Here is a 6,962-nt window from a genome sequence, read left to right as displayed (position 1 = left end):
ATCCTGCTCTCCTATGTACACAGTGTATGGAGACATCATAGCAGTAGCCTACACCCACCAGCTCAGGGAAAACAGAAAATTAGACCTGCATCCTGCAGATGGTGATAAATGCAGGATATAAGTCATGTAATGGCCAGAAATAGTGTTATTCCTCATATACATACACTGCAGCTTATTCTGAAAAGTCACCTGACTACAGGTACGCTTTAAAGTTCAGTGTCTTGTGTTCAGATTGTTCTTCTTACCTGAAGTTCACAATCCTTTCTCATAGTTCATTAATCAGAGGAAGCTGCTGCATTGTTGTAGTGTCATGGTGCAAGGCTGAGTCTTTGGTTGGTGGATCCTCTCGCGTCTGTTGATGGTCCTTCTCTTCGCCTTCAGCGTAAAAGCAGTTTGACCGTGCTACACTATTTTCCTGTCCAATTCTGTCTCTGTGACATGATAAGTACCGGCTGCTTCTACCTTCATCTGGACCAACTGATAACCGTTATATGACCGGTCCTGCTCACACCATAAAACACTTACATGGGGGGGGAAACCTTTAAGCACTTGTGGACCCTTAATGGAAATATACATCCTGCACAGCTGTCGGCGACTGCAGTAAAACGTACATTATCAGGCACAACGCCGCAGCGCCAGTGCTTAGATGTGAACATGGAAGAGATTGCAGCCATCACACAAGCGCCACAACCACTTCAATCAGTTGATCGGCCATCAATTTTTAAAGGCTAGATGACGCCTTTAAATTTGTCTTTTGCTTACCATACTTCTGCTTGCTATCAGTGAATGGAAACTTTACTTTTTACATCCAGAATAGTAAAACTCCTTTAATGATGCCATCAATTAGAGCCCTGGTCCTGCCCCCACATTTGAAGGGTTAACATTCTTCATTGTACTACGTTTCACACTGTATTATTAGTTGTTATTCGCAGGTCGCCCGCTGTCAGCGGCGCCAGCATATTAAACAATATCAGTTTCAGTATCTCTGTCTCACATTAAACTACCAGATAGCTTCCAGCGCTCTGCCCAGCGGAGGCATAAATACAGCAGGCAATCTCATCCTGACAACTCGGGACGTATCTGAGATCCTCCAGCGGGGTTGTGTGCGCCGGACGTGGAGGGTGCGGCGCTCTCCCTTATTCACATTAGCAAGGCTATTTATTACACAGGGCTGTACAAGGAGGCAGCTGTTCACATCAGCCCATCTGTAGGTGTGAGGACACCCTGGTAGAGCCACTGAGTCTGCAGGGCACGCAGATATTAGAGGAGTCGTCCGCCCTCAGCATAAAGTGCAGAAAGGCCGTATGCTGCCAAGTAATGGCGTAAGAGACTGCTAGCTTGTTCAAGGATTACCTTAGTCCGCACAGAGAAGCCACCCAGCGTCCAGGATGCCGATGTCAGCAAGCCGCGGTGTCCAGGATACCGATGTCAGCAAGCCGCGGTGTCCGAAATACCAATGGCGGCAAGCCGCGGCGTCCAGGATACCGATGTCAGCAAGCCGTGGTGTCCGAAATACCAATGGCGGCAAGCCGCGGCGTCCGGGATACCGATGTCAGCAAGCCGTGGTGTCCGAAATACCAATGGCGGCAAGCCGCGGCGTCCGGGATACCGATGTCAGCAAGCCGTGGTGTCCGAAATACCAATGGCGGCAAGCCGCGGCGTCCGGGATACCGATGTCAGCAAGCCGTGGTGTCCGAAATACCAATGGCGGCAAGCCGCGGCGTCCGGGATACCGATGTCAGCAAGCCGTGGTGTCCGAAATACCAATGGCGGCAAGCCGCGGCGTCCGGGATACCGATGTCAGCAAGCCGTGGTGTCCGAAATACCAATGGCGGCAAGCCGCGGCGTCCGGGATACCGATGTCAGCAAGCCGTGGTGTCCGAAATACCAATGGCGGCAAGCCGCGGCGTTCCGGGATACCGATGTCGGCAAGCCGCGGCGTTCCGGGATACCGATGTCGGCAAGCCGCGGCGTTCCGGGATACCGATGTCGGCAAGCAGTGGTGTCCATAGCTTTCCTTCATGGCGGCGGCTATATCTCCTGCTGCATGGCTGCTGAATACTTGCAACATCTGCACTATAGAAGACACAGCCACCGCCATCATTGGGAGCTTCAGATGCTGTGGCCTGTTTACATCCATGAGCGCCATTGTTTGCATAGCAGCTGATCAATGTGGTCTTGCAGCAGCGGTTTAACAAATGCAACCACGTTCCGAAGTCCAGAGGGCCTCCTCACCACAAAGCCGAGCAGTGAAAGCACGCAGCCTTCCTGATGCAGCATTACAGTTGCAGCGCCTGTCAGCCAGCTTATGGAGGCACTTAGTGAGAAATTGGAGCTGCAGGAAAATATATTGCATATTCCCTGTGCATTCTGGGAAGAGCAAAGAATCACTGTAAGGGGGAAGATTGTCGGGATTAGCCGGGTCTAACTTGTACACTTAGTAGTATCTTTATTACAATTCTTGACTTTTAGAAGTCTGGAAGTGACCTCATCTGACAATGTAGAAGGAGAGCAGCCATATGGTGAGCTGCAGCGTATGCTATATGTTTACAGACCGACTAGAGGAAAAGCTAAACTTCACCAGACAGAAATGCAAGACTGTGCCTCTACTGGACGAAAAGGGGCAGAGTCTTCAGGAGAGAATAGCTACATTGTAACTCATTAAGGAAGAGGGGGGTTTTCTTGACAGCAGAAGAAAGTCTTCAAAATGTAGGAGAAGAAATGTCCAGTGTACCTGCAGAAGCCGAGGAATGGAGGCATGTGACCCAAAGAAGCAGGAGGATCAAGAGTCAGCCAGCACCCATACTGCTCGGGAACCGGTACAAGGTTCTCATGCAGGGGGACTGGTACTGGTTACTGAGCAGAAGGACAAAGAGGTACAGCAAGAAATGGCTCTACCCACAAAGAACAGAGGAGGAAGAGGTACAGCAAGAAATGACTCTACCCACAAAGAGCAGAGGAGAAAGAGGTACAGCAAGAAATGACTCTACCCACAAAGAGCAGAAGAGAAAGAGGTACAGCAAGAAATGACTCCACCCACAAAGAGCAGAGCAGAGGAGAAAGAGGTACAGCAAGAAATGACTCTACCCACAAAGAGCAGAGCAGAAAGAGGTACAGCAAGAAATGACTCTACCCACAAAGAGCAGAGGAGAAAGAGGTACAGCAAGAAATGACTCTACCCACAAAGAGCAGAGGAGAAAGAGGTACAGCAAGAAATGACTCTACCCACAAAGAGCAGAGGAGAGGAGAAAGAGGTACAGCAAGAAATGACTCTACCCACAAAGAGCAGAGGAGAAAGAGGTACAGCAAGAAATAACTCTACCCACAAAGAGCAGAGGAGAGGAGAAAGAGGTACAGCAAGAAATGACTCTACCCACAAAGAGCAGAGGAGAAAGAGGTACAGCAAGAAATGACTCTACCCACAAAGAGCAGAGGAGAAAGAGGTACAGCAAGAAATGACTCTACCCACAAAGAGCAGAGGAGAAAGAGGTCCAGCAAGAAATGACTCTACCCACAAAGAGCACAGGAGAAAGAGGTGCAGCAAGAAATGACTCTACCCACAAAGAGGAGAAGAGAAAGAGGTACAGCAAGAAATGACTCTACCCACAAAGAGCAGAGGAGAAAGAGGTGCAGCAAGAAATGACTCTACCCACAAAGAGCAGAGGAGAAAGGTCCAGCAAGAAATGACTCTACCCACAAAGAACAGAGCAGAGGAGAGAGAGGTACAGCCAGAAATGACTCTACCCACAAAGAGCAGAGGAGAAAGAGGTACAGCAAGAAATGACTCTACCCACAAAGAGCAGAGGAGAAAGAGGTACAGCAAGAAATGACTCTACCCACAAAGAGCAGAGGAGAAAGAGGTACAGCAAGAAATGACTCCACCCACAAAGAACACAGGAGAAAGAGGTACAGCAAGAAATGACTCTACCCACAAAGAACAGAGGAGAGGAGAAAGAGGTCCAGCAAGAAATGACTCTACCCACAAAGAGCAGAGGAGAAAGAGGTACAGCAAGAAATGACTCTACCCACAAAGAGCAGAGGAGAAAGAGGTACAGCAAGAAATGACTCTACCCACAAAGAGCAGAGGAGAAAGAGGTCCAGCAAGAAATGACTCTACCCACAAAGAGCACAGGAGAAAGAGGTGCAGCAAGAAATGACTCTACCCACAAAGAGGAGAAGAGAAAGAGGTACAGCAAGAAATGACTCTACCCACAAAGAGCAGAGGAGAAAGAGGTGCAGCAAGAAATGACTCTACCCACAAAGAGCAGAGGAGAAAGGTCCAGCAAGAAATGACTCTACCCACAAAGAACAGAGCAGAGGAGAGAGAGGTACAGCCAGAAATGACTCTACCCACAAAGAGCAGAGGAGAAAGAGGTACAGCAAGAAATGACTCTACCCACAAAGAGCAGAGGAGAAAGAGGTACAGCAAGAAATGACTCTACCCACAAAGAGCAGAGGAGAAAGAGGTACAGCAAGAAATGACTCCACCCACAAAGAGGAGAAGAGAAAGAGGTACAGCAAGAAATGACTCTACCCACAAAGAACAGAGCAGAGGAGAAAGAGGTACAGCAAGAAATGACTCTACCCACAAAGAACAGAGGAGAAAGAGATACAGCAAGAAATGACTCTACCCACAAAGAGCAGAGGAGAAAGAGGTACAGCAAGAAATGACTCTACCACAAAGAGCAGAGCAAAGGAGAAAGAGGTGCAGCAAGAAATGACTCTACCCACAAAAAAACTGTGTAGTAAGTAGAGATGAGCGAGCGTACTCGTCTGAGCTTGATGCTCGTTCGAGTATTAGGGTGTTCGAGATGCTCGTTACTAGAGGCGAGCACCACGCGATGTTCGAGTCACTTTCATTTTCTTCCCTGAGAAATTTGTGCGCTTTTCTGGCCAATAGTAAGACAGGGAAGGCATTACAACTTCCTCCTGTGACGTTCCAGCCCTATCCCACCCCCCTGCAGTGAGTGGCTGGGGAGATCAGATGTCACCCGAGTATTAAAATCTGCCCGCCCGCGGCTCGCCACAGATGCACGCTGAGAGAGATCAGGGAAAGTGCTGTCTTGTTGTAGCTGCTATAGGGAGTGTGTTAGGTGTTATATTCGTCTTCAAGAACCCCAATGGTCCTTCTTAGGGCCACATCTGACCGTGTGCAGTACTATTGAGGCTGCTTTTAGCAGTGTTGCACAACTTTTTTTTGTATATCGGGCATGCAAACCAATGCGTCCTCAGTCTGCAGTCATTTTACAGAGTATAGGGGCAGTACTGGTGAGGCAGGGACAGTGGTACAGGGACAGTGGTATACTAGCTATATAGGCAGTGGGCTTTTTCAAAAAAATTGGGGAAAAATACTATATTTGGGCTGCCTGTGACCGTCTTCAGTTTCCTGCGTGTCTGCTGGGGGTAGTAGTCGCTAATTAATACCCAGCTAAGCGTTACAGCAGGCTTGCACATAATTGTTTCCTGGCTCTGCTGTGTCCGTTACATGATCGGCGTCATCCCGCCAGAGGGAAAGAGTATACATATATATGCTGCATACGGTGTCTGTCTGGTTTTTCACCTCACCATTTTAAAAAATTGAAGCAAAATACTTAAGGCCTACCACTGGCCTTTGGCCACTTGACTGGCTCTGCCCTGTGAATTCCAGCAGCTCAGTCATACGCACCTAGGTCTCACTACAGGCTTGCGCATAATTGTTTCCTGGCTCTGCTATGTCCGTTACATGCGCGCCGTCATCCCGCCACAGGGAAACAGTATACATAATATACGCTGGACACGTGGCCTGAACTCGCGCTGTATGCCCTGGAGGTGCTTGCTTGCCCTGCGGCTAGCGTCTTGTCAGAGAGGGTGTTTAGTGCGGCTGGGGGAATCATCACGGATAAGCGTACCCGCCTGTCAACTGACAGCGCCGACAGGCTTACACTCATAAAGATGAACAAAGCCTGGATTTCCCCAGACTTCTCTTCTCCACCAGCGGACAGCAGCGATACCTAAGCAATACGTAGGCTGTACCCGCGGATGGAAGCATCGTTCTCTATCACCATCAAAAACGGGGACCTTTTAGCTTCATCAATCTGTGTATAATATTCCTCCTCCTCCTCCTCCTGCTCCTCCTCCTGAAACCTGACGTAATCACGCCGAACGGGCAATTTTTCTTAGGCCCACAAGGCTCACTCAAATAATTTTTCTAAACAATTATATGTTTCAATGCTCATTAAAGCGTTGAAACTTGCACCTGAACCAATTTTTATTTTAACTGGGCTGCCTCCAGGCCTAGTTACAAATTAAGCCACATTAACCAAAGCGATTAATGGGTTTCACCTGCCCTCTTGGTTGGGCATGGCCAATTTTTCTGAGGTACATTAGTACTGTTGGTACACCAATTTTTTTGGGCCCTCGCCTACAGTGTAATCCTAGTAATTTTTATGGGCTTCGCCTGCACTCATGCTAGAGCAAGCTGTGTGGGGTTGGCCTACACTTTTGCTACATAAATGTAACTGGGGCCTTGTCTATACTGCAACTACTGAAATGTGAAAGAGACTGTTATCTCCCTAAACTGCTGCAACGGGAATGTTACTGTGGCCTGTCTTGACTGCTACTACTACTGAAATGGAACTAAGACTGTGCTCCCCCTATAATGCTGCTAGTGATATGTTACTGGGGCCTGTCTCTAATGCTACCGCTGAAATGTTACTAATTCTGGGCTCTGCCTATACCGCTGCTAATGCTATGTCACTGTGGTGTGGAAACGGAGGCTTCCCAAAGACATGATGGTGGCGAGGCCATTTCCCACCAACGCGGTTACTGTTAAGGTACATATTACCAGTCTGACTGGGGCATGCACTGTGGGCCGAAGCCCACCTGTATTGTATGTGACGTTAGCTCTGCTGAGTAGGGCACTGCAATGGGATACATTTATGTACCGCCGGTGGGTTCCAGGGAGCAACCCATGCTGTGGGTCC

The sequence above is a fragment of the Eleutherodactylus coqui genome, chromosome 8, assembly GCF_035609145.1.
Source record: "Eleutherodactylus coqui strain aEleCoq1 chromosome 8, aEleCoq1.hap1, whole genome shotgun sequence".
Taxonomy (NCBI): Eukaryota; Metazoa; Chordata; class Amphibia; order Anura; family Eleutherodactylidae; genus Eleutherodactylus; species Eleutherodactylus coqui.
Note: the sequence above shows the minus strand (reverse complement) of the source record.